General features: G+C 32.5%; 1 pseudogene; it reads right to left on the reverse strand.

The window, feature by feature from the left end:
• Nucleotides 1-252: 252 nt before the first annotated feature.
• The window catches only part of LOC142548314 (uncharacterized), a 39,738-nt pseudogene continuing 13,117 nt past the window's right edge, over nt 253-26,873 (reverse strand).

Below are 26,873 nucleotides of genomic sequence, written 5' to 3' on the forward strand. Positions count from 1 at the left end.
ACGGAATATATTTTAATTTTAAGTTATATAGATCTTTTGTTAATTCGCTGGTTCCAATCAAACATTCATATTCTTGTATAAATTGCAAACACCTTTATCAAAAACACAAGAATAATCATCCCTATTAAACATAGAAATAGAAGTAATGTTTTTAACCAATTCGAGAACATATAAAAAGTCTCTCAAAAATAACTTAAAATCATTGTCCAAAATTAAAGTAACGTCTCCAATGACAGTGGCAGCAACCCTCGCTCAATTTCCTAGTCTTAGAAATGTCTCACCATCTCTAAGCCTCTTGCTTCTTCCTATCACCTACAAATCATTGCATAGATGAAAACCACATCCGATATCCAATACCCAAGAAAAGGAATTAATAGAAATATTAACTTCAATATAAAACATATCATGGCCAGAACGCTTCTGGGCAAGATACTCCATGCAATTACGCCTCCAAAATGTTCAGGCTTGTTGTAGTGGAAACAGACTTGTTCTGACTTGTCAGGCTTTGTTGGCCCCGGAGTTGGTTTCTTGTTGGGCTTGTTCTTCTTCAGAGGGGCAGAACGCTTCTTGCCTTTATTTGGGGCTCCTTTTTCGTACCAGACGAAGAACCCACTAGAAGAACAGGCTTTTCCTTTTTCATTGTGGCCTCATAATTAGTAAGCATTTTGACCAACTCTTCAAGGGTGGCCTCAAGCTTGTTCATATTAAAATTAACCACAAATCCATCGAACGAGGCAGGCAAAGACATCAAGAGAATATCAGTCGAGAGCTCACTAGGAACAACCACGTCAAGTCCCACCAACTTTTCGATGAGCCCAATCATCCTAACACCATGCCCATGGACCGAAGCCTCGTCTCTCAAGTGTGTAGTCATGAGTTCTTTCACAGTAGCATGTCTCTCTGAACGAGTTTGTACCGAATATAATTCTTTCAAATGAAGGTGAATGTCAGCAGCATTCACCGCCTCCTCGAATCTTCTCTGAAGTTCATTCGACATAGAAGCCAACATTTATCTCTTAGCTTGAAGATCATGGTCTCACCATGTCTCACCATTCCAATTGCATCCCTATGCAACCTCCGCGTGTTTCGCCTCACGTTTAATAAGGACCCAATAATATGACGCCGTTTATTTTCATGTGTCAAACCGACCCATCAATATTGAATTGTAGTGGACGTTCGCCACGAGTTCCCCCAATAATATGAGCGAAGTCATGGGAGTTCCACTCAATTCACATCATATGTCCGGTGGAAGTCAAAACTTTCCGTCATCCAGGCCTCTCCAATAATATGATCCATACACTGTCTGCGGGTAGCGATCAACATGCAACTACGATTGATGGAAGGCAAGGAAAAAATTAAACTCTTTTAATTTTTAATTTTTCGATTTGATAAAAATTTTGAATCTTATTCAAAATGAGGGATTTTAATTTTAAAATTGTCTCATCATTTTAATTTAAAATCGCGTGCCACGAGTTTGTATGTTTGCCAGATTCATGCAACTATGTTATTTAATAATATACATACATGCATACTACTATATATAACATATATATCATAATATGACATTCAACAATAAATAAGGATGATCGGTCGCCAACACTATTAGATCCATATGAGCCTGACATGGATTTAGGCCCAAAACACAGGTGAATGCAGGGATGCAAATGCAACTATTACAAGTGCTTCCGATATTTTACATGTCTTCATCTTGTGCATCGGGCCCACCATCTTCCAGTCTTGATCTCCCACTATTTCTAATATTTACATTTAAATATTCATGGCACATAAGAGATACATCTCATGGAATGGGAACGGGCCATAAACCAGGCCCGCTTTGATAATATTAAATATTAACGGAATGAATAAAACAGTTAAATATCCTAACATACACTTAACACATTGGTCAAGGCTCTCGATCATCTTCATGCATTTAATATCAAATATTAACATCAATTTAGTTAAAAAAATGTAATTAATTGATAAATCATGTATCTAATAATTTTATTACTAATCACCACAATTATTAAAAAATTTAATAAATTAAATAAACACCTTTATTTAATTTTCAATTAATTCAATAATAATTGATTTCTTGTAAAACTCATTTTCACAATAAATAATTAAAATCATATTCTAATAATTTATTTTACAAGAAAATTATTAATTTTCCAAAAATTAATTTTTCTAAAAAAAATTGAACTAATTTTCATAAACCTATAGTTTTGAAAAATCATAAAATCGCACCTTAGGCCCAAACAATTCAAGCCCATTATCCAGCACGGTTCCCGAGACACTCCCAGGAAGAGGCCCGAACGTTTCGGACAGTGACAGGAGTCCTGTGCACGCAAGGCATGCACAGGTGCGCGTGGCGCGCCCAACTGTGCGTAGGGCGCTGCGCACGTAGCCCTACGCGTGTAGGTATGCCCGGAACAGATCCGAAATTTTTTTCTGATGAAAATAAAAATTTTTATGGTGCTACAATTTTCTGAGAAAAATTTCTTGCGTGGTTAGAAACAAATTCTTCAATATCAAAAAACCATACGATTTAGAAAAGACTGGCTCTGATACCACCGTCGGATCTCGGTTTTCTCATGCCCAAAACAGAGGAAGTTTAAAATTTTTTAGATCTTGACATTCAAGATATTTTTTAGCACTCGTATGGTCTTTATGATTATACATTCATAGGGAGTTTAACTTTTATACCTTTGGTAAAAGATTCACACGGCTCCAACTATTCCGGGGTTAGCGGAGATAAATAACTCTTGATGAATTCCCTACAAACCTTCTTCAAATCTCATTTATTTAATCATCCTATCAAGTCCACGACTAGATAGTTTGTTCCTCTTCCAAATAGCAATAGAGTATTTGAAAGAAGTTTCAACATAGAAGATCAAAATTCGAGAGGCGGCACAATCTCCTTTTGCAAAGTGAATGGCGGAAAATTTTGAGGCTTTGGGAAAGGGATTTTTCGAAAATATGGAGGGGAGTGGAGGCTTGCTTGGTGGCTAGGGTTATGGCTTTTTCCACTATTTTTAATCAAGCCATGACCTAATAATCATAATTAACATTAACGGATTTGATTAATTAATTGGACTAGTCCAACTAATTTAATTAATTAATCAAAGTCTATTAAGAACTTTAATTATTTAGTATATTTGACTTGTACTCCTACAAGCCCATTAAACATATTTTCTACTATATTAAATTTAATATTTAATAAACTCAACTTTTGAGTTTAATAAATTAAATCCTCAAATTTTATAAACTTAACTCCTTGAATTTATTATCTCCAAATTTCATAAATTCAACTTCTTGAATTTACTATCTCATAAATTCAACTCCATGAATATTTTTTCTCAAAATTTAATTGTCATAATTTCAAATCCTTGAATTTACTATAACATAATATAAATTCAACTCCTTGAATTTATTTTCTCTCTACGGGAACAAATGATCCAGTGCTTGTGTGACCCTCAATGGTTCAGGGATACAGCTAGCCGTGGGTTCACAACTCATTGTGATACAGGACATAATCCTTTATTTCGGCTTACCCTAATTTGTCACATTCTATGTATCAACAATTGATCATTAGAATGTCAGAAATCATATTTCTAATTAAACCCATTGAATCATGGTAAGAGCGTCTATTAGCATCGCCCTATGATTACCTAGGTATCATTAATAGTGCCTACAAGAACAAGTCGATTATTATTAACGTACAGTACGGTCCCTTCATCTCATATATTTCGATCGAATGGCATCGCATGTACCATTCGAGAACTCCTTCTCGAACGTACATTTCATACTCTGGCCAGAGATTCAATGCACTATTATTTCATCATATCACATAGGATATCCATACCCGTAGGTGAGCGGTGGATTCCCAACTACAATGCATTGGCTCCTACATGTGTCGCAATTGTACCCAATCTCGCCACCTGATGACTCTCCTGGAGTCGGTAAAAAAGTCAAAGCACAGCCCTAGCATATAGAGCCTCAATGTTGTCCCGAGTCGTAAGGACTAATGGTGTACAATCATAACCACATACTTATCCTCTCGATGAATGATAACCACTTGGAAATTCCGAGGGCTGGTTGTTCGACATAATCATCATATGACTACCCATCTGCATGTTTGGACATCTCTATGCCCTTACCAAGAAACGCGGTACACAACATCACATATGCTAGTCTCAAACTCAAGCGATCTTTATCCATGTTTTAGGCGGATGAATCGACTAGGAACGAATTTAGATCATACAGTGTTTACAAATGAGTTTCAACATTGTATTACGATTCATTTGTATTAAAGTATAATCAAGGTATTTATCTATGTTGTTCACATGAGTATACAGATAAAGAAATAACAAACCATGAAATAATGAATTATATTAAAATAAAGATTGTTTATTACAACTGAGTCAATAAAATCCCTAGCCAACAGTTGGCTTACAGGGCATCTGCTCTAACAGATAGTAGACATCAAGGGATTAATGCTTTGATTTGCATGCATAAAATTTTGGTAAAGGAAAAATAAAATCTCTTGGTTCAAGAACAAATACTCCTCAATCCAAAGATGCAAGAAATGATAAAAGCTTAAGTCATCAAGATATTGGACGCAAGTATTATCTATCCTCTCTTATAGTTTGTGGGCAAGTCCAGTCTGATGTGTGCCAAAGAAGAAAGGTATGTCTATTGTTCCTAATGTAACTAACCAACTGATTCGTACTAGGACAATCACTAGATGGAGATTGTGTATAGATTATAGGAGATTGATTGATGCTACACGTAAGGACCACTTTCATCTTCCCTCTATTGATCAAATAGTAGAAAAGCATGCAAGATATGATTTTTATTGTTTTTTGGATGTTTATTATGGGTATAATCAGATAGAAATTGTACCTAAGGACCAAGAGAATATCACATTAACTTGTCCTTATAGCACATTTTCATTAGGAGAATTCTTTTCAGTTTATGTAATGCACATGTAACTTTTCAACGATTCATTATGTCTATTTTTCATGATATGATAGAGGATGTTTTAGAAATTTTGATGGATGATTTCTCGGTATTTGGTGCACCTTTTTATGTGTGTTAGAATAATATGGATCTTGTTTTGACAAGGTCTAAGGAGACTAATTTGGTTCTTAATTGAGAAAAATGTCACGTTATGGTTCAGGAAGATATAGTCTTGGGACATAAAATATCCCAAAAATATATTGAAGCTGACCAAGCAAAAATTCATGTGATAAAATAATTACATCCACAAGTATCAGTGAAGGGAGTTTGGAGTTTTTAAAGGACATACTGGTTTTCATCGTAGAATCATTTCTAAAGATTTTTCTAAGTTTTATAATTAAGCCCCTATTTAGTTTTTTAGCTAAAGATGCACCATCCAATTTTATTTCTCGTTGTGCGCACACATTCGAAACGATAAAAAAGAAGCTGATCACAGTAACATTTTGGTAGCAACAGACTTTGAGCTTCCATTCGAAATCATGTGATATGCTAGTGACATAGTGATAGGTACGATTCTTGGCCAAAGGAAGAATAAAGAACTTCACATCATTTACTATGCTAGTCGTACTTTGAATGAGGCGCAATAGAATTATGCTACCACTGAGAAAGAGTTTCTAGCTACAATTGTTTTCATTTGATAAATTTGATTCTTACCTTTTTTGGCTAAAGTTATTGTTTACACTTATCATTTTGCACTTAAATACCTTTGGCAAAGAAAAATGCTAAACCTCGTTTGATTAGATGGATTTTGTTGTTGAAAGTATATAAAATGGATATTAGATATAAAAAGGGTATAGAATATGTAGTGGCTGATAATTTATCTAGGATAGAAAAATTAACCTATGAGCATGATATAGATACAGATGTAGATTAGAATAATGAGAAATTTGTCGATGAGAATTTGTTTCAAGTTTTTGCACTGCCTTGGTACATTGATTTTGCAAATTATATTGTTAGTGTCATCTGTTGGGATCTCGTTTTTTCTCGTGTCTAAATCGCAGCGGAAGTTTAATTTTTTCTTTATTTTGACTATCAAAATATTTAGACACTCGTATGGTTTTAATTAAACATAAATATTCATAAGATGTTAGAAGTTATAGCTTTAGTGAATTAATTCACTCGACTCCAACTATTCTGGTATTAGCGGACATAGCTCTTATCGAATTTCCCTACGAACTTTCTTCTATCTCCGAATCAGGTCCACGACTGAAATATTTGTTCCTCTTTTAACTTGCATTAGAAACTATAGTAAATTTTTTGTATTTGAGATCAAGAAAACAAATTGGTTTAAACGCTTTTGAGAGCAAGAATAGCCGATCGAATTTTTCTTTTCTTTTCTTTTCTTCTCAAAGCTTCGGTCCTCTTCTCATTCCTTTTATTCCAACCGAATGCATGCTCTTTAATAAGGATAAAAATTATTTATTTTAATACTAATCATTCATTTAGTTAATTAAATTGGGTTAATTAAGTTAATGAAATGTTTTTATTGCATGCCAATCATGGTTCTCGAATCAATACATATATTTTGAGAATATTATGCATCAATCTTATTTTACTTTGTGTGCAAGGTTTTTAAAAATTATTTATCATGAATATTTCCATATTACATAAACCAATATCACATTTTATCAAGACTTAATAGGCTATATTTTAAGGGTAAATTGTGAAAAAATACTCAAACCAAACTAAACTTTAAATTTAATACCCACGCTAAAAACTTTGGTTCCACTACCTAAAAAGAGTTTAAAAAGACAAAAATACCCTTATTTATACTTAAATGTGAAAAGTTCAAATAGTTGATTTTCGGGCCGAAAATGGTATCAGAGCCGAGATAAAATTATACCAAAATACGAATTTATTATTATGAAGTAGTTAAATGATTGAGGAGGATAATTTTTTCAAATTGCATGAATCCGAACCCAGGTTCGAGATTATTTATTTACAGGATTTATTCCAGAACTTTGAAATATTTGAAACAGGAAGATCTAACCAAGGTTAGATATCAAGAAGGAACTTATCAGAATCCTAAGGTAAACTTATGATTCAAAATAACAGGTTCTTATAAATTGTACCGGATTCCTCTAAACTCTCTGGAGATCTTAGAGAAATTCAAAAAATTGTACTGAATTATGGCAATATGTTGTATTATGTACCACAAAATTTCGAGAAAATCCTTAAAAACCAAGAAGAAATTCTTGGAATATTAAAGGATATTCGAACAAGAATTCAAGTCCTAGAACAACAACCCAGCTCTAGTAAGAGAACTTCAGAAAGAAGGTTATCACCATCATTTGGTACTGAACCCTTGTTACACCAACAAGGGAAGGCCAAATTAGTGCCAAAATCTTTGACTGAAGAAGAGAAAATGATCAATCTAATTAAATTTCTCTCAGAAAAAAAATTAATCTGATTACAACTTTAGAAAGGATTGGTCTCGAGGATTTACAACAACTCTTTGAATCATTTGAAATCTCAAGGTCGTAGATCTGAAGATTAACACAACGGGAGGTGAACAACCTTCTATAACCTGGTCATCTTCTCAGGAACCACCGGGAAAAAATGTGAGATCTCAGAATATAAATATGAGATAATCGCAACCCAATTTCCATACTGGTGGAGAATCACACCCACCGGGAACAAGGACAATGAGAAGTCCAAATTCCTTGCACCAAACACCCTATGGGAAAACTGTTTTACAACCTATACATCCTTATGGGGTTATACTTAACATTGATGTACTAGATTTCAAAAACATAGAAGATCTCATAGATGACTGGACATCTGCTATGAGAATTGCTGCAAGAAAACATGATCTCAACAAAGAAGGATTCTTTAAACTTTTAGAAATGAGTCTTATGGGATCAGTTAAAATTGTTTGGGAAATGAGTTCATTAGAAACTAAAGAGTCAGTTCTAGCTGGAGAATCTCTTATTGAAATAGCTGAAAAAATGGCTACCCTATTTAAAGCTCAGTTTATAGGGGTAGACTATTTTAACAGTCATGATACAGAGAAGAGGAACAAATATACTCAAGCTCTGTATAGACTTGAATTACATGATATATGTTTAGTGGATGAATATATTATGTTATTCACTAAATATAGATGGAATTCAAGGATCGAAGAAAATATAGCCATGCAGCTTTTCTTCGCCAAAATGCCAAGTCCCTGGAGAGAAATGCTTATAAGGGAATATGTCCCAGACAATCCAGATACGTTGGCACGAAGAACCTATTTTCTAAAAGGAAAATTGGCAGAATGGTGTCATATGACAACATTACAAAAGAATTACAAATGATTAAGGGGTATCAATTACAGAACTCCTTTGTGTCGTAAAGAATATAATCTTCCAACCATCATTGAAAGTAAACCACAAAGGCATAAAAGTAAGAATTTTAGATCTCATCCTTAGTCGTAAAGAATATAATCTTCCAACCATCATTGAAAGTAAACCACAAAGGCATAAAAGTAAGAATTTTAGATCTCATCCTTACGCTAGAAGTGGAAGAAGTTCTTGGAAACCAAGAATAGTATGGTCTCGACAGAAATCCAGATCTTACAAATCTGGACAAAGAAGTGGGCCATCAAGAAGTAGGATATCATCTCAAGTATCGAGTACATCTCGAAGCACAGAAAGAACACCTACAAAGAAAACTTTCAGAAGAGCTAATACTCGATCGATCGAGCTAATGAAAGTTTTAAGGATTGTAATTGCTGGACATATGGATCAAGAGGTCATATTTTGACCAATTGTCCAGAAAATTAAAAATGAGGAATAAAATGATTCGATCCAACCCCGGATATTGAAGAAGCAGTTTATTACAAGGATCTTATTCAAGTATACCAGTTTGAGGATATCGCCTCAGAAGAAAGTATAAATGAAGAAGAAGAAGTTTTAAGTCAGGAAGAATTTGATGGAACTGAATCAGAATCTGACTGAAGACGAGATGTTTCGACACGAGACACATGAAGATTTATCTGGTTTCTTTAGCCAGACAACAATATCTCCATAACATAGTTCAAAGAAATATGAGAGAAAATCCTAGTCTACAGAGATATCAAGGATCATCTGCAGGATAGGTAGGAAAGTTTTTAGGAAGTCTTGACCTAAGAAACAGAAAACATCATCTAATCTATAAAGTTTCTAGAAGGGAAATGACGCAATTTCTATGGAACTTACAGGAAATTGAATGGAGATGCAGCTAATTCCTTCTGAAGAAATTAAGGAGGAATTACAAAAACTCAAGATATGAGTAGCACGTAACATGTCCTGGATTTATATTGGAGCAATCCAAATTATGATAAAAGCTACTTTCAAAGAAGGAATAGATTCACCAATTGATATTGCTATATGCGATAAAAGAATGGGGAACCTTCAAGATTCAGTACTAGGAACTATCTCAGGAAATCTCTGCGCAGGAGAGATTGTAGGAGTAATTTATCCTAGAATTGCCTAAAACTTAGCAGATCGAGATTTCAGTCGAATCTTGAAATTACATCATAATTTCAAAGAAAAAAGACTGATGAAAGAAGGTAATAGGCCATATTCTATTACTTATCAGATTTCATATCCTCTATCTAATATATATCATTCTGAATTGTTTATTAGAAATGAGTTCATTGAAGTACCTGAAATATTTGGAAAAGTTGCTCAGGCAATTTATCCATAAAGAGTTGATTTTCTTTTAATACAGGAAACATATATCCAAATACAAGACAAACCGCTTCTACAGAGGAATCAAAGTCTTAGATTGGAATCAAGAAGACTATATTTTCAAGGGAATAGAATTACAAGTTACAGGTGGGGAAAAAAACATATCCAAGAAACTCAACAGGATCCAAAAAGCTTTTCCACAATAGGAAAGCTTAGATGCCCAGAAGGGTGGAAGGAAGTAGAAATAGTATTTGATATTACGAAACAAATGAATCAATTTCCTTGTAATACCATATACTATTTAGAACAACCTATGATAAGAACTTACAAAGGAACGATCAATATCGGAGAATTGGAAGTTCATATCAAAGGAATTCCAGGGAAAGAACCAGATCGATTGATTCTTGGACTAGAGTTTCTCGAGGAATATAAACCTTGGAAATGTCTAGAGTATGTAATGGAGTTTATGGCAGACGATAGGATGTGGAAAATCCAATGACCTCAAGCCCATTCTCGATATATATTACAGTATGAATGTTATACGAACATTACAAGGCAGAATATTTCGCTGCTTATATTGATTCAGGGGCTGGAATCTATACAACAAAGAGGAGTTTTTTCCAAATAATTTGGAATAAGAATTACCAAAGATTGCTGGAAGATATTTTTCTAGAAGAATCTTAATCTTATGCAAAGGGAATAAGATGACTGAAATCGTAATTGACAGGTGCTGGACAAACACCTTGGTATAAAGTAAAAAAAACCACCTAATTTATTTTCATGATACAGGAGCTGACATTTTTCTAGGAAACAATTTCCTACAAATGTTTAAGTCCTATACGCAAGAAAATGAGACTAGAAGATTAGTGTTTACAACACCTTGTGATCACAAAATCATAGTCCAGGGACTAAGAGAGACATTTAACAGAAAATTGCCAATCCAGTTTCGCAAAAAGCGTGGTTGTGAAGGAAAACTTCTGAACCAAAAAATGAAGGATTCTTGACGGTTTTGATAAACAATGCTCCAACTAAGAGCAGGTAAAGAGCTTCAACTAGAAGAAATAGATTGTCTCAAGATAGCTCTACATAAAAATGAGGTAGAGTTTGAATTTAAGGTATCTTTAGAAGATGTGAAGAAAAGGATTAAATAAAATTACAATGTAGATCCCTTGGCATGGTGGAAAAGAAATCAACTCAGAGCTTGTCTTAAAATTAAGGAAAGCAAAGAGTATGAATTTGTCCATTGCAAGCCTATCCCAATGAACATAATTGATCAAAGGGATATGCAAATTATAATCAAGGAACATTTGGACCTTCGTTTGATCAAAGTAGGAATTTCACCATACAGCAGCCCAGGATTCCTGGTGAGAAATCATGGTGAAATAAAAAAGAGCAAACCCAGACTGGTTATTAATTATCGGGAGATTAATAAGATAATGGAGTTTGATGGGTATTTCATATATAGCAGAGAACATCTAATTAGTTGCATACGCAATGCAAAGATATTATCAAAGTTTGATTGTAAGTCTGGTTTTTATCAGATTCGAATGCAGAAATAAAGCAATAAATTCACATCTTTCTCTTCACCACAAGGACACTATATCTGGGAGGTATTACCAATGGGATTGGTTAATTCACCAAAAATATTTCAGTGAAAAATGGATAATCTATTTAAAGATTATTTGAAATATATGTTTGTCTATATTGACCATGTGTTGATCGCATCTAAAAATATGGAAGAACATATTAAGCATCTAGAGATTTTCTCTGATGTTTGTAAAAATGAAGGACTGGTTCTATCAGAAAAGAAAGCAGTCATTGCCACAAGAAAGATTGAATTTATAGGAATAGAAATCGATGAGTCTGAAATAAGTTTGCAAGATCATATAATAGAAAAAGTGCAAAATTTTCCAAACGAACAAAAAGAAAAGAAACAACATCAAAGCTTTTTGGGATTTGTTAATTTCGCTAGGATGTTTATTAAAAATCTAGCAAAATATAGGAAAGTGTTCAATTCATTATTGAAAAAAATTCAAATTTATATGGACAAAAGAACACACAGGGACTTAGTCAACTAAAGGAGGTTTGTAAGAATCTTCCGAAAATGGCTATTCCTCAGGATGAAGATGATCTGGTATTGTATACAGATTCTAGTGATCATTGGTGGGCGGCAGTATTAACCAAGCTCACACCAGAAGGAGAACAGCCATGCAGATATTGCATTGGTCTTTTCTCGGATGCAGAAGCCATAAGATGGCATATCAACGAAAAGGAATTATATGCAGTAAAAAGAGTTTTTGAAAAATGGCCATTATTCTTACTCGCAAAGAAATTCACTTTAAAAGTTGATAATACACAGGTGAAAGCTTTCTTAAGGAATATAATAGAATCTAAACCTGAAAAAGCTAGATTATTAAGATGACAAGAATTATGTCAGAATTATATTTTTTATATTGTGATAATTAAATCTCATAAAAATATTCTTATAGATTTTTTAACAAGAGATGGACACTGGTGATATTGATGTCATCATAAAAATTCAGAGGCATTTGAGGGAACACCTTAAAATGCTTCAAACCGAGTTCAACAAGATGGTGTTAAACGAAGAAGTTGAGGGAAGGTTACAACAAGCTGATAAGAGAATTGTATTTGATCGAATAACATGATGTTTACATGCATATACTCAATTATGGTCTGTAATGCAAAGGCATATTCTCCAAGGCATTGAGAAGCCATTGGTTTCCCAAATAGAGAATTTTTTAGTACAGGACTCCATAACTGGAGCAGGGGATTAAAATAACCCTAGCACAAGTGTTAAGTCGGGTACATCTCTAGAAGAGTCAGCTGAAACAAAAATTGAGACTTCAGATCCTTATCTCGAGTCCTCAAGTCAATCCTTCACCTCGGGCATTGAAGAGTATAATATCAACCTTATACCTAATACTGACAAGGGGAAATCTAAGGTTGATACTAATGAAGCAGCAATTTCTCCATTTCAGGTTTACCAACAAAATTGGGTAAAATTAAAAATAAGAGTAGGCATTAACCCATCTACTATCAAGATTGAAGTTTCAGAAAAATATCCTAGGGTATAGATGAAACCAAATTAATATTCAAAGGAGGTCAAAGCTTGGTATGAATTCGGGACTCTTACCTCAGTTTATACCACATCGCCCAGCTTCCCAAAAATTTCAAGATTACCGAAATGGATCCAGGAAACTGTTCATGAAACTTGGGCAAATAATGATTATTTGTCCAGAGGAGATATTCTGGAGTTACACTTCTTGAGTACATCCCCAGAACCAACAGGAAAAGTCTCACATGAAACCTTTCATTTTGTCAAGCTAAAGAGGTCAGATACAAATACTCAGAAATTTATCAAAGATCTTCTGTCAGAAAAAACACCCCGTGTTGCTTCAATAACTGAATATGACATTTCCACCAGAAGAGCATGGGGTCTATGGGTCTGTCTTACTGAGATGGAAAAATTCAAGTTTCCGTTTAAATTTTATCATAATTCGGTAAACGGATCATTTCTGTTAAATACTATGACAAGAAAAACCAAAAGTTTTGCAGAAGATATATTCGAAAAGAAAAGAAATCTTCTGTGGAATAGCAAGCTGCCTGGGAGTAAAGAAACTCGTCGGAAATTCTGCAATGTGGCTCATGTCGGAAGATGGTCAGAGCAGATCTGCCCAATGCCCAAACCAAAAAGAGCAAGAATTTGGGAACTAATAAAATACACAAAGTCGAAACCTAAAGAAAATGTATTATACATTTTTGAAGGTTTTAAAAGACGCATCAAGAAAATCAGAGAACAGCTGAAGAATTTCAAAGCCTACCACAAAAGGCTAAAAGAAGTAGGAAATGAGATATCAGCTGATATAATTCAGACACATATCAACTGGTTATGCCACGAGATAAGATCTGAAGAACGAGCTATTTCTAGATTAATAATCTAGGAAGAAGACAACTCAAGTGGAGTGACAACTCAACCACTCACTCGACCCACTCAAGAGATAGTGCCAACCACAGCTGGAAGGCATTAAAGAAAAGTTATGCCAAGAATTGAAGTCTGGGATTCAAATCTGCAAAGGGCTTCTATAAATAAGAAGGCAGAAGGAAGATGAAGGCATCACTCAACCTCTTCGTTTTTCTTCAAAATATTTGTAATATTTTCTCTTTCAAGTTTATGTGTGATGTAAGTTCAGCTACTATTAGTAGTTAAACAAGTTTCTCCTCCTCTACAAGAGGTTACTATGTAATAATAGCTTGAATAAAACAACCAAGGCTTTTGCCCCTCTCATGTATTAGTTTCAAATTGAACTACTTTACTATACACACTGAGGTAGGAAACGAAATAGGGTTGTGCTAAGTGCTGTTGAAGGAATTGTGTCAGGAACAATCTGTTGCGACTGCGTAGTTAGGTTGTGAGGAGTAGTCTGTAAAACTCGGTGGATATAACCCGATGGCACGTTGGTCAAAGAGGTAAACTGTTCAATTTATTATACAGAAGCTTGATGGACCATTAATTTTAAAAAAATTCGATCATTTGAGTATACTATATTGGCTGAAAATCTTGCGTAGCTGCATGTCTTGGGGCTATATGCATTTAGGAACAGACTCGATATGTATAACAATGTCACGTACCAAATTTAAAGGAATAACGGTATTCTTTGAATTTTCAAAAAATGGGATAGTTAAAACTAAGTTTTGAAGGGATGTGTAGTAAAAAAAAGTTGAAAAGGGAATTGGGTATTTTTAAATAAGTTGCCCATATTTTAAGGGCAAATTTGAAAAAATTACATTTGTACATCTTTGATTTAAGATTAAATACCTAGATGATTTCTTTTACAAATCAATACCTGAAAACACTACAAATATAGTTTTAATTCCCTATAAAGATAAATTTACATTTTTTCCCTTTTATTATTTAAATAAATAAATAATTTTATCTATCAAATTAATTGTGTGTTTTCCATCTACCAAAATATTAGTACCTGTTATGAGATTCAGATACTTGATTTTCTATTTGAATACTTCAAATATATAAAAAAACACTATATTTTCCAACAATCATCATAAATTCAGTCATTGTTGGTTTTTCATTAAAAATGCATTATGATGACTTATTCATGTCATTTTATTTTTTTAAAAATATAGTTTCTCACTCATCATAAAATAAGATTAAGTACTTACTTTGACATATAAAGTATCTATTTTGAAGTTCTAGATATTTGATTTGGCTATTTAAATATTCCAAATGTTTAAAAACATACTGGATCTTCGAATGATCCCCATAAATTCAGTCATTGTTGAGTTTTTCATGAAAATTGTATTTGGATGACAAATTCATCTCATTTAATATTTTTTGTAAAAAAAATCAAATTCCCAACTAAGCATGTAAATTTTAAAGTATTTAGTTTTACTTGAGAAATATCTATTTTGAGTTTGCAAACACTTGATTTCGTAAATAAAATACTCACAATATGTATTAAAATATGTGATATTCGAATAAACAACGTAAATTCACCAAGTATTGATATTTCAATGGAAAATGCATTTGGATGACTTATTCATCTCATTTAATATATTTTTTTGTAAAAAAAAAAAAGAAATTACCAAATAACCATGAAAATTTTAAAGCACTTAGTTTTACTTGAGAAGTAACTAATTTAAGTTGGCAAATACTTGATTTCGTAAATGAGATACTCACAATATGTATTAAAATATTTGATATTCGAATAGGCAACGTAAGTTCTCCAAGTGTTGGTATTTTCATAGAATATGCATTTGGATGAGAAGTACCTAATTTGAATTTGTAAATACTTGATTTGATTTAGGAGATACTCATAATATGTAATAGAATACTGGATATTCGAATATGTAACGTAAGTTTAGCAAGTGTTGGCTTTTTATGGATGATACATTTGGATAACATATTCATCTCATTAAATATATTTTTTGTAAAAAAACAATTCCCAAATAAGCATGAAAATTTTAAAGTACTTAGTTTTACTTGAGAAGTACCTAATTTGAGTTGAAAAATACTTGATTTCGTAAATGAGATATTCACAATATGTATAAAAATACTGGATAATCAAATAGGCAACATAAATTCTTCAAGTGTTGATATTTCCATGGAATATGCATTTGGATGAGAAGTACCTAATTTGAGTTTGCAAATACTTGTTTTGGTACAGGAGATACTCATAATATGTAATATAATACTGGATATTTGAATATGCAATGTAAGTTTACCAAGTGTTGGCTTTCAATAGAAGATTCGTTTGGATGACATATTTATCTCATTTAATATATTTTTTATTTAAAAAAATACAAATTCCCAAATAAGCTTGAAAATTTTAAAGTATTTAGTTTTACTTGAGAAGTACATAATTTCATTTTGCAAATACTTGATTTGGTACATTAGATACTCATAATATGTAATAGAATACTGAATATTCGATTATGCAACGTAAGTTCTTCAAGTGTTGGTCTTTCTATGGAAGATGCATTTGGATGATATATTCATATAATTTAATATTTAAAAAAAATTCCCACAAAAGAATGAATATTTAAAAGTACTTAATTTTACTTGAGAAGTACCTAATTTCATATTGCAAATACTTGATTTGGTACACGAGATACTCATAATATGTAATAGACTACTGGATATTCGAATATGCAACGTAAGTTAACCAAGTATTGGTCTTTCAATGGAAGATGCATTTGGATTACATATTCATCTTATTTAAAAAAAAATTTGGAAAAAATCTCAAATAAGCATGAAAATTTTAAAGTAATTAGTTTTACTTGAGAAGTACCTAATTTGAGTTTGCAAATATTTGATTTTATAAATGAGATATTCACAATATGCATTAAAATATTGGATATTCGAATAGGCAATCTTTCAATGAAAAATTCATTAGGATACTTATTCATGTCATTTAAATAGATAAACATAGTTCATTACTCATCATGGACTAATTTGGATATGCATTATGAACATAGTTCGTAAATGAGCTTGAAGTTTGCACTTTAAGCATATCTATTCTTGGATTAATAATTTATAAAATACTAATCAATATTAATTTACAATACTTTTTTATATTCAAATTATACTTATTTGACATAATACTTCTTTATATTAATTTACAATATCATTAATATTCATTCACAATGCTTGTTGGTATTCATTAAATGACAAAGCAATACTTCATTTGATATCATCCTCATTAGTATTCATTCATAATATTTATTGGTAATCATTCTGTAAAATCCCGAAAATTAGAAGTTCAAGGCGAACCACATGCATACAAGTTATTAAATTCATTGTGTATTTAAATTAATTGTTTTAATTTCATAAATTAATTATGTGGTGCATATTGACATGTTTAAAATATAATTTTCTACATTATTGCATTAAAATGTATTTTTCAAGGTTATTCGAGTTGAGATCGAGGAACAGAGACCGTTGGGTAAAAATAGAAAATATTTTTATTAAATAGTTGTTTTTAATTATTTAAAATATGGTTGATGCTTTATCTTATTTTTGAAAATAAAGAGTTTCGAGGCGATTTTTATACGTCGGGATGTAATTTCTATTGGTGTTGGATTTTCAACAAAAATACGAATGTTTTGGGAAACTCGCCTAATAAATTCACAAACTTTATTAAAAAAATAATTTTTAAAATTTTAATTAAACGCTAATGGGCTAAATTATCCTAATTAACATGGTCAATGGGCCTAAGCTAGCAATTATAGTTTGATTAGGATTTTTATTAATATTAAAAATGCTAAAACCCTACCCCATGCATTCAAACCCCACGGCCCCCTTCCCAAACTCAATTAAAACTCTCCTCTCAACACAAAGTCACGTCACACACATAAAAAATAGAAGGAAAAGCATCGAATTGCTAGAATTTTTGAAACCGTCGACTCCTCGTCGTCGTTCTTCAATCGTCAATGGATATTCATGCGTAAATTACGCAAAAGCACGCCAGATTCTTTCTTTCAAACATCTATCACACCATAATATTAATTTAAAAACGTTTTGCATGAAAAACAAGTGCATCATGTCATATTTTCGTATAGACATCTTATGTAATTTTTAAAACTTGTATTTTCATCCAAAACAATGTTTATTATGTTGTTAATGGGGCTGCCATGATTAGAATATGATCAAGGATGATTTACACAAGTTTTAGAGTCATAGAAAACAACTGAAACAGTGCACATCATGAACTAACATAACTGGAACCAAAACTGTTTGGTTGTGATCTTAGGGGCTCGGCTTTTATGTTTTGTGGCTTGGCATGGGTTTGTCTTGCGACCAAGGCTAGCCAGGGTCATTTATGAGTCAGGGGTGGAGTCCTAGTCACGCTAGGACTTGAGCACCAGAGGCTGGGAGGAGTCCTAGCAAGCTAGGACTCCCACCCGAGAGGTGATCAAGGGGCTGCGCAGATGTTCATTTTGTGCAGGGTTAAGGGGCTCGACCGAGGGAACTTCAGGCTGGGCTAGGTCGACTCATTAGGGTCCTAGGAGGGTGCATGAGGGTCTGGTTCAAGGTCTGGCTCGTTGGGTAAGTGGCTAAGCAAGAAAAAATTGTTATAGTGCATGTGGGTTTCTCGGCCATGACAGGTGCTGAGATGTGGCTTCGGTTTTGGGGCCAAGGTCAAGTCCTATGGGTTCTAATGGTCTAGGAGAGTTCCTAGAGGGGCTGGTCATGAGTTGGTGCAGGGTGGCTTGACGCAGCTTGAGCCAAACACAGAAAACGTGAGGGAGGCACTATGGAGGCAGCATGTGCGCAGGTTGTGCTTCTGGATTGAGGTGGCTTGCTGCTGGGTTCTAGGGATTCCGCTAGTCTTGGCTGGGTCTGGGCGTAGTCTAGGGATGGTTAAGGTCAGGTGGGCTCGGTGGTGGCTCGGCTGGAAGTGTCCTGGTTGGGGTAGGAGTCCTAGATATGCTAGGGGACACTCATACACACATGCATGCAATTAGGTCTTATGGGAAAGGGGTTTTTGGTCGGGCCAGGGCTGGTTCTATGGGCTGGGGTTGGCTAGGAGGGTGCCTAGGTGGGTTAGCTAGGGTTTGGCTTGAGGTGGCTTGGGCGTGGCTCGACTAAAATAGGAGATGGCTCAGATTGATCAGTTAAGGGTCAAAAACGAAAATTAAAGAACTAAAATTTGAACCATGGGTCCACGGGTGTGATTCATAGATCACAAGGGTAGAATAAATAAATAAAATAATATGTTTAAAATTTGAGATCAAAATATTGAGTTTTGGATTTAACCGAGATTTAATCGCCGCACGAAACATTAATTAATGAATTAATTAAAAAGCCTATTTTTAAGCTTTATAAAATTATGAAAAATTTTATTTAAGCTCAAATAGTTATTAAAAGTCTAATTTTTTAATTTGAAAATTTTATATTAAGGTTTGGTTTAATTCGGGATTTAAAACGCATTAATATGTTATGTTTAAAGATTAATTTAAAATTCCTCGATTTAAGCTAAATAAAAGCTTGAGAAAATTTATGTAAGCTTAAATAATTATTTGAGATAGTCTAGGGTTGACGGAATTAAGTAAAAGTCAAAAACGGAATTATGATAAAACGATAACGTTAAAAGATATGATGCATGCTTGTTCTAAAAGGAAAATGATATTAAAATGCATGATTTTATAAACTGATGAAAATGTGAAATATTGGAGAAGGTGAAGTAATTGTGACTATTGAGGATAAGAGGATATGAATGGGGATGTCTGGAAGGAAAAAGCCCCAGAGGGAGCCAATTTACGGGAGAAGGCCCAGAGAGAGCCCATTCGTGGGAGAAGGCCCCAGAGGGAGCCCGTCTATGGGAGAAAGTTCCAGAGGGAGGCCGACGATTGTATTTCTATTCGATGAGGATAGGCCAAGGCCTAGTTGACGGGTGAGAGTGTCGCTGATGTCTCCGGCGCTCAGTATTATGGTTACATGTAGATGGATCCATCGATTTTATGAGGAAAAGGAAAGTCACAATTAATTATCTGAATTAAATAAAAAGAAAAATGTAAATGCTCATGATGAAAGGATATATGATATGAAAGGTTAAAAAGGAAAATGTTGATGTTTAAGTTATCATGTTCATATGAATATGTTTGTGATGATATGAAAATGTTTACGAAAATGTTCATGTTTAAAGTTATGCATCTTCACAAAAACGATATTTTAAGTAGAAATATTTTTTCTGTTGTATGTGATCTATATATGTATTACTTGTTATCAAAATTATGATGTGTTGAGTCTTTAGACTCACTAGGTGTGATTGATGCAGGTGATTATGATAATAATGTTAATGGAGGTCTTGAGGGTTGACTTTGCTAGACTGAAGGTGCACATAACCCAAGGACCGACGCTAGTTTTCTGCACTAGTTATGATTTATGATTTTAAGTTATGTTAAAGATATTTTATGACTTTTTATGAGAGTTTTTGAGAGGTTATAGCATAGGCTTTACTTTTCAAATAATGTTTTTAGGTTTGGTAAAACGTTTGACGATGTTACGATTTGAACTATTTTTCTTTGGAATTTCAAATTGTAGTTGGTTGTTTTATTTTGAAATGATGTCAAGGTATTTTAAAGTATATATATGCATATTTTGAATTATGGAGATTAGGAGGAAAAAAAAATAGTACATTTTAAAGAAAAACGAATAGCAGACGTTTCACATTCATTATATGTATCAATATTCTTTCATTTAATTATTATCAAATTTGAGTTTTTAAAGGGTAAAATCAATTATTAGTGGAATATAATTGTGGGGACCCGAACCTAATTCATTTTCTTAATCATCATTAGGATCAATTAATTAATCTGGGTCTAAATTTTGTTTTATTTTTTTAAGTACATGAGTGCACAATATATGATGTTCAATCTGATATAAACATCGAAAGTAAAGTATAAGTTTTGTGTTGCGACTTTGATTGTTGCACTCCCAAGAGCAGGTTGTCCACAAGTAGTATAATTCGATGAGTTCGAATATCGTATCCACGAGGAAGCTAAGGTAATTACAAGTCCACTACAATGTCTTTTTATTTATTTTTTCTTTTAGTTGTTTGAATCTTTAATTGGTAATTTTTAATTGTTCAAATTTTAATTTAAGTGGTTGAGATTAAAGGATCCACTCTTGGTATTTTAATAAAGTTAACATTAACGAACATTATTGAAATCCACTTAATAAAATGGTTCCAATATATTAAATAATCATATTTATATTATGTTATATATTATTATCTTATAAGTATATAATATATACCAAAACTTAAAAATGTTGTCAAGTATTTATTGTGCTATATATATTTGTAAACACTAAATCAAGGTTCCCACTTTAAATAGGTTGGTCAAATTAAACAAACATTTAAATGGTACCAATAAATTAATACTATGATATATTCATATATAATAAATCAAGGAATCCAATTTAAATGGTTGGTAAAACCAAACTAACATTTAAATGGTTCCAAGAATTTAATATTATAATATATTTATATATAATAAATCAAGGCATCCACTTTAAATGGTTGGTAATATCAAACTAACATTTAAATGGCTCCAAGAATTTAGTGTAACATATAGCAACAATAAATCAAAACTCTCACTTATAAGTAGGGTATAAAAATGCTTAAAGAAATAAATATAACATAAACAATAAATAATGATTAAATAATATAAAACATAGATTCTTACCTTTTAGTAACCTTATTATCATGCCAAGATTTTCACATTTTCATCTCAACTTTAGGAAGTTAGCTATTCATTATTCAAAGTGTAAAACTTTGAATATGAAATTAACATGCTAATTATATTTAAATGAAGAAATAAAGAAAAAATATAGAGAGAAATATTATGAACTCAAAGTTTTGTTCATAGAATGAGGGATATCCCAATACATTACAATTCACCCCTATTTATAGCCAAATTTGGGGAGACAACCACAAATAAAATATTATTTTTTTACACAAAAGTCTTCATTAGTGTTCCAAGATATTATATTATATTACACATCACTTTTGAAAATCTTCTTCTCCGAATTTGCTTCTTCACATAAAAAGAAACATGTGGATAATTGAGTTGTCTAGTTGTGGTATTTTTTTCAAACCATTTGACCAAGTAATTTGAGAGATATGGTCAAAATACTAGAGCATGGTAAAACTGCCACTCCTTTGGTAACTTTATTTGTTGCTTAATTTGATCCCAATTGTGAGAGGATTTTTATCTCATGCTTGCCACCAATATTGTAGATATTAACATCAACTTTCTACAGGTCCAAGAATCATCTTAATCTCATTTGCAATGCCAAGTTTATTCTTGTTTTATCGAACCTGTAAAAAAAATAGTAAAAACTTGTAATTACACAACAACTTATATTTTATACAATTTATTATAAAACATATAATATTTAAACATTTAATAAAACAAAAACTATATATTTATATTATAAAACATTTAATTAATGTACAATTTTTATGTTTATCACACCTCCCAACCAGCTTATTGCTAGTCTCTAGCAATTTAAGCGTTAATAGCAATACAAAATATATTGATTAATTTAAATAGAAATGTAATCAAAACTATCTAAGTGTTTAAATTAAATTTGAAAACTGTCAAAGTTATATTAAGATCATCATAATTATAATTTATGAAATAATTTGAGATGATCAATTCAAAGCTTATTTCAGGTAGTTAAATGTACACGGCCTTCAGAAATTCCTAGTAAGAGTCTCAACTCCATATCCTCACAGGTTAATAAATGTTTCAATTTATGGCAACGATTTCTCTCATGGAGTTGGAATATAGATAAATGCTCAGAAAAATGGTTTACAGAATGCAGACAGACAAACGAGCCAAACTAATCAAAAGATAGAAAATCCATTGATTCAAAATCTAGTTGTTCTTATTATATATTTTTTCCTGATATTTTTTTTTTGCATAACATCATGGAATCAGACTAAGTTTATGCTTCTTGACCACATATTTATTTAATTTGTACAATAAATTTCTCTCTCTTTTTTGTTTTTTGTTTTTTTTTTTATGAGAGATATATGGGTCGTAGCATATAACTTAAAAATTATATAGATCTTCAATATCTTTTGTTTGTATTTTTCTCCTTTTTTTTCAGGAAATATCATTTTTTTTCTTCAAAATAAGAACTCAAGATCTAAACAATAGATAGTCTCTCTCATGATCAATAAAGGCTCGAAAGCTGTTTTCTCAGTTCTCTCCACTCACTCACAAAATATGTGTGAGTTTAAAATTATAGGCACTCTTAAAAGATATATCTTGGGCCATATACTTTAATACCTGATTTTATCACAATGGTTAATCACTCAAAAAGATTTCATAAATCATATTTTTATATTGATCAGAATATTAAAATTGACTTTTTTTTCAAATAAAAATTTAAACATTCTTAAATAGATTAATGCATGTTCTAATTTAAATCTTTCAAACATGTAATGTATGACATTTTTGCAAAAATTACTAAGATACAAACAATAAACATAATTTTATTTTAAAATAATATACATTATTTTTTTTTTATAAATTTGTTCTCCCCCCAATCAGAATATGACATTGTCCCTAATGTCAAAATAACTATTAATAAAGAGTACATAATGAAAGAGATATCACCTGGAAAGAGATATCACCTGGAATTTTATTGAAGATAACAAACTGAAACAAACGCAAACCAATCCACGACTTTTGAATCAATGATCCAACTTCCTTTTCTTACTGCTTGATTGCGACCAATTGATCTTTGTTATAATCGGATCAAGCTTATGAACAAAAGCTTCCAAATCATCAATTAATTGGTCGGCAGTCGAAGCACAGATGAGCATCCGTCGTGAATTTTCTGAAATGAAATTCTGTTCCATAGCTTTATCAAGAAATGTCAACAAACTGTCAAAATAATTATTGATATTCAACAAGCCCACATGTTTATTATGGATATTAAGTTGTGCCCAAGAAACAGTGTGAAAAATTTCTTCTAATGTACCAAAACCTACCTGGTAGTGCGATAAAAGCATCAGAATTTTCAATCATTTGAGTGATTCTTTCATACATAGAAGAAACTTTTAATTCCTCCCCAATCGTAACACCTGTAATATTTCCTTCAGCTAAAGCTAGTTGAATAATACCCAAAAGCTGACTACCTCCAAGATGAGCAGATGTTGAAACAGATCCCATTAACCCAATATTACCTCCCCCATATACCAAGTGAATTTTTCTCTCAGCCAATATCTTTCCAAGATTATTCGCTGCTTCTACAAACACTTCATTTTTTCCAGGACTCGACCCACAAAATACACAAATATTTTCAATGTTTGTGCAGAGGATCCAGCCATGTTTTTACTTTCTTTTTCTTCTGTGAAAATAGAAAAAAAGATGAGAGATTTTATAGGGGTAATATGTTATAATGACAAAACTATGGGTCACAGCTGTAAACAGAATAAATAGTAAAAACAATAATGACACACATGCATATAAACAGTAGTGTGATTGTGGCTCACAATTTTCCTCTGGTTTTACGTCCAGAAACGGCTTCAACGCCATCTATGAGTCGAGGATATGCTTCCCATCCAATTTTCTTATAAATTGGCAAACAGGGTATTTTTTAGTCGGATTCCCAAGACTATGACGCTCATCTTGGAATTGTTTCCATAAACGGAGAAGTTCAATATGCACATGTCCACTAGAATGCGTCTCAAGAGTCAATAAGATGTTATCTAAAGACTCCTTACTCAGCTCACTCTTAATGAAACCAATTTTATCTTCTCTGTTATTGGAAACACATCCCAAAGATCTGCATCGTTTGTCACAAGTCCATCTTGCACACTTATGACAAACTCCTAAACTTTTGGCCCTTCGTTTTTTTGCATAAGTGCTTTTTCCTAATCCAGGCAAATACCGAATGAGCAATGATTGTGGAACTTCTCCTCCAAATCGGACCTTAACTTCTATTACAAGACAAATATCTTCTGGAATTCTTTTTTGCATTAGCAATCTCAATCTTTCACACCTTCCTGCATAAATTTTTCTTAGAACATTTTCAGAAACAGAGGGAAAATATTTACAAATTTTTGAGAGAATTTCATCCATTTTGAAAAGAAAAGAAATAATTTTTTTTATTTTTGTATCAGCAATTGTGGGAAACTGATTTAACCGACTATGAGAGTCACGGAGTACCGTTATCCACCATTTAAGCGGGAAAATAAAAATATTAAGAAAACCTGAAATAAAAACAAACAAACTAAAATGCAACACAAAAAAAAAATCAAGGATCAGAAAGGGAAATAAACTCTTTTTGAAAGATTTCATTTTCTAAAAATGGTTTAAGCCTTTGTCCATTTACTTTAAAAATATCACCATTTTTAGGATTTTCAATATCCACAGCTCCATAAGTATACACATGCTTTACAACATATGGGCCTGTCCATCTTGATCGTAATTTTCCTGGGAATATGTGAAGCGAGAATTATAAAGCAAAACTTTTTTACCAATCTCAAAAGATTTTCTAAGAACTGTTTTATCATGAAATGATTTGATTTTTGCTTTATAAATCCTTGAAATTCTCATACGCGTCATTTCTGAGTTCATCAAGTTCATTAAGTTGCAATTTACGCAATTTGTTGGCATCATCAATGCTTGAATTTAAAGTTTTGATCGTCCAATAAGCTTTATGTTCCAATTCCACAGGCAAATGACAATGTTTTCCATAAACCAACCTATAGGGAGACATATTCAATGATGTTTTAAAAGTTGTTCGATATGCCCAAAGTGCATCATTAAGTCGCAGAGACAAATCTTTTCTATTTGAGTTAACAGTTTTTTCCAAAATTTGCTTTATCTCCCTATTAGCTAATTCAACTTGTCCATTTGTTTGAGGATGATAAGGAGTAGTTACTTTAAGAGTAATACCATATTTTTTCATTAATGAAGCAAATGGTTTATTAACAAAGTGAGTTCCCCCATCACTTATCATGGCTCGAGGAATTCCAAATCTACTAAAAATATTTTCTTTTAAAAATTTAATGACGATTTTATGATCATTTTTTCGACATGGAATTACCTCTATCCATTTGGAAACATAATCAACTGCAACTAAAATATACAAGTATCCAAACGACGATGGAAAAGGTCCCATAAAATCAATTCCCCAACAGTCAAAGATTTCAATTTCAATGATAGGATTTAAAGGCATCATGTTTCTTTTTGAAATCGCACCCAATTTTTGACAATTTTCACAGATCTTGCAGATTTCGTGGGTGTCTTTAAACAAAGTGGGCCAATAAAATCCACACTGCAAGATTTTTGCAGCCGTTTTCTTTGAAGAAAAATGTCCTCCGCATGCTTCTGAATTACAAAATTTAATGACACTACTTACCTCATTGTCGGGTATGCAACGTCGAAAAATTTGATCTGGACAATACTTGAACAGATACGGATCATCCCAATAAAAGTTTTTTACCTCATTCAAAAATTTTCTTTTATCTTGGGAACTCCATTGCGGTGGCATTTTTCCTGTCACAAGAAAATTTACTATGTTAGCAAACCAAGGTGTAGTAGTAACTGAAAATAGATGTTCATCAGGAAAATTATCGTTAATTGGTGTCATTTCACAAGATGATCATGTTACTAGTCTCGATAAATGATCGGCTACGACATTCTCGGTTCCTTTTTTATCTTTGATCACAATGTCAAATTCTTGGAGTAACAAAATCCATCGTATCAGTCGTGGCTTTGCATCCTATTTGGTCAACAAATATCTAATAGCAGAATGATCAGTAAAAACAATAGTCGTTGATCCAATCAAATAAGAAAGAAATTTATCTAATGCAAATATTACAGCAAGTAGTTCTTTTTCAGTTGTGGAGTAATTCATTTGAGCATTGTTTAAAGTTCTACTTGCATAATATATCACATAAGGCTTACCATTTCTTCTTTGACCCAGTACTGCACCGACTGCATAATCACTCGCATCGCACATGATTTCAAATGGTAAAGACCAATCAGGAGGTTGCATGATAGGAGCTGATGTTAAATGTCGAATAATTTTATCAAAAGCATTTTGACATTCTTGAGTCCACTCAAATGCAGTGTCTTTTGTTAAGAGGTTACAGATGGGTTTAGAGATTAAACTAAAGTCCTTTATAAACCTCC

Source organism: Primulina tabacum, chromosome 6 (assembly GCF_025594145.1).
Source record: "Primulina tabacum isolate GXHZ01 chromosome 6, ASM2559414v2, whole genome shotgun sequence".
NCBI lineage: Eukaryota > Viridiplantae > Streptophyta > Magnoliopsida > Lamiales > Gesneriaceae > Primulina > Primulina tabacum.